General features: G+C 42.9%; 1 non-coding gene across 1 annotated transcript; it reads right to left on the bottom strand.

Moving 5' to 3' along the window:
* Window positions 1–1837: 1837 nt before the first annotated feature.
* trnal-uaa (transfer RNA leucine (anticodon UAA)) lies at window positions 1838–1920 on the bottom strand. Its single transcript has one exon. It is a non-coding gene; the product is annotated as a tRNA-Leu (tRNA).
* Between the last annotated feature and the right edge of the window lie 497 nt (window positions 1921–2417).

Here is a 2417-nt window from a genome sequence, read left to right as displayed (position 1 = left end):
CTAGCAGGCTGACTTTATATATACAAAAAAAATCACTGGTGTGGTGTGACATAAGGGATTTATGCTGTAAACGGATGTGTGATTGCTAGAAGGTGTGGCCCAGATTTCTGATATGTGGAAATCAACCAATGTCTCTTACTTCCAAAGGTGAGTCCTTGGGACATGGGGGAGGGAGAAGATTACACCTGTAAACCACGACGTCCCCCTCTTTATTATCCCACCCCTGCATAGATGACTTGTGCCACATTCGTACAATGACATCCCATAAATTAACCCTGGGATACGGCCCGACTTGCTGTCGCGAATCCAGGAAAAGCTGGCCAAGCAGAAACGGGAAGCGCATCCAGCAGGAATAGTACTATTTTCAGGCAGCATCGTGATGACTTAACAATGATCAGGCAGGGTAATTTTGGCCATAGACAGAGCAAAATTACATTGAATGAGTCAAGATAGATAGATAATCTGTCCATCTATAATTCCAGTCATCTTGCACTTGGGTTCCCTGCCCAGAACCCCAGAACTGTGGTAAATGCTGGATCATTAGACACATCATGGAAACTGCTAAATATCTCCGAGATCAGTGTTTCCCAATCCGCTCCTTGGGGACCCAAAGACAGTCCACATTTTTGCTCCCCCCCAGCTCCCTATCAGACAGTTCACGTAGGGAGCTGGGAGGGAGCAAAAATGTGGACTGTCTTTGGGTCCCTGAGGAGCAGGTTGGGAAACATTGTCCAAGATATTAAGATACAAGTGGAATGAACAGGTGATCTTTAATGGAAGATGTGTTTGCATTATCTTCTATTCTTGTGTTTTTTATAGACTTTACTTCCAAACACATTTTGCTACTGTCATGATGTAATCCACTCATCTGTTTGATGTCCACTAAACATCACATATATTCCTTATGAGAAGGAGGTCTAGGGCTTAGATATATAAAAGGTTCTCAGAGGCAGGACTGTCTGCTTCGGCAGTCTTGAGTTATAATGTTTTTTTTAGCTCACGTATGCTGGCCAATGATACAGTCAGAAGCCGTGATGGTCAGCCAGTCCATATGCAGACAAACAAGACATGGCAGGACTCGTCAAATGGTTTGACTGTGAAAACTATGCAGGTTACATTTATAAATACCATCATGAAAATTGCATTTTGAGCAAAATGTCCAGCATAATTTGCCATGGTGTTGACCATAAAAATGGTGCATGTCAAGATTTGGGATATATTAGATGGTGAGGCAACATTTGGTACTCATTCAACATGTTTTAATGATTTAAGATTTCGAGTGACTTTCATCAGGGCTAAATCATTATGGTCGGGTACCTACTGAGAGGGGTCTGATGAGGGAAACACCATGAGCCGCCAACGGGCAGCCAAGACTCGTCAATGTGAGATATGAATGTAGGCAATCCCATGTGGTACAAATCAACAGAAGGGCTATTGTGGTACAAATGACAGATTACTCCTGTGATCATCATCAAAGTTATGTGTCAGGACGCGTGGTGCACGGAGTCCTGCTATGTATGGGGCTGTGTACCAGTCCAGTGCATCCCATAGACATACCTGCCCATGCACATGATGCAACCGAAAATGGGATTCATCAAACCAGGCAAACTTCCTCCAATACTTCAAAGTCCAATTGTAGGCACTTTCAATGGTGGGCAGTGGTCAGTATCTCCTTGATTACTAAACCATCTACTGCTTTTTGAAAATCTGCCTATGTTGTCTTTAGAGTTGACATTATCATGCTTGTTGAATTGAAATACTGTATGCTGGGAATCCTGTAGCAGATGATGAATTGTAGATTTGCTTGAGGGAGAAAGAAAGTAAAGCAATGCACAAGTACCAGGAGTGGGGTTTGAACACACGCAGGAAAACATCCACTGGATATTAAGTCCAACGCCTTAACCACTCGGCCATCCTGGTGACACACAGAGTTGTGACAAAAATATTTACTGAGCACTATGGAGGGCATAAAGCTGATTATTATTTGCAGTTAAGCCTTGGAGTGAACAGTGGTTTGAGGATTCCCAAAGATTTTCCTCACATCCTTGTCAGATTGGTTACCCGTGACCATTTTCTTTAGCCAATCATGGGACAGCTAAGGTTCAGAACAAGTCAATCTGCCAAACACGAAAGTTAAACATTCCCTCTTTCTGCAAGAGAGCCTACGACCACTTTCAGTTATAAAATGAAACACTGTATTCCTTCCACATTCTTGACCTTTGAAACAGTCAATATTTCTTCAATGCCCTGACCTTCAAGTTAAATATGACAGTTGGAATTGGTACGAAATCCATGTTGGGCAGTTATGGAAACATGCAAAGGTCTAGGAAGTTTAAAATGGCTCCGTTACTTTTTGAAAGCACCGAAGAACAGCGGCCCAAGGAAGTCACTGCAGTAGAAGCCAGTCTGGTCAAGAG

The sequence above is a fragment of the Brienomyrus brachyistius genome, chromosome 23 (assembly GCF_023856365.1).
Source record: "Brienomyrus brachyistius isolate T26 chromosome 23, BBRACH_0.4, whole genome shotgun sequence".
Lineage (NCBI taxonomy): Eukaryota > Metazoa > Chordata > Actinopteri > Osteoglossiformes > Mormyridae > Brienomyrus > Brienomyrus brachyistius.
Note: the sequence above shows the minus strand (reverse complement) of the source record. Positions and strands in the feature narration are given on the sequence as shown.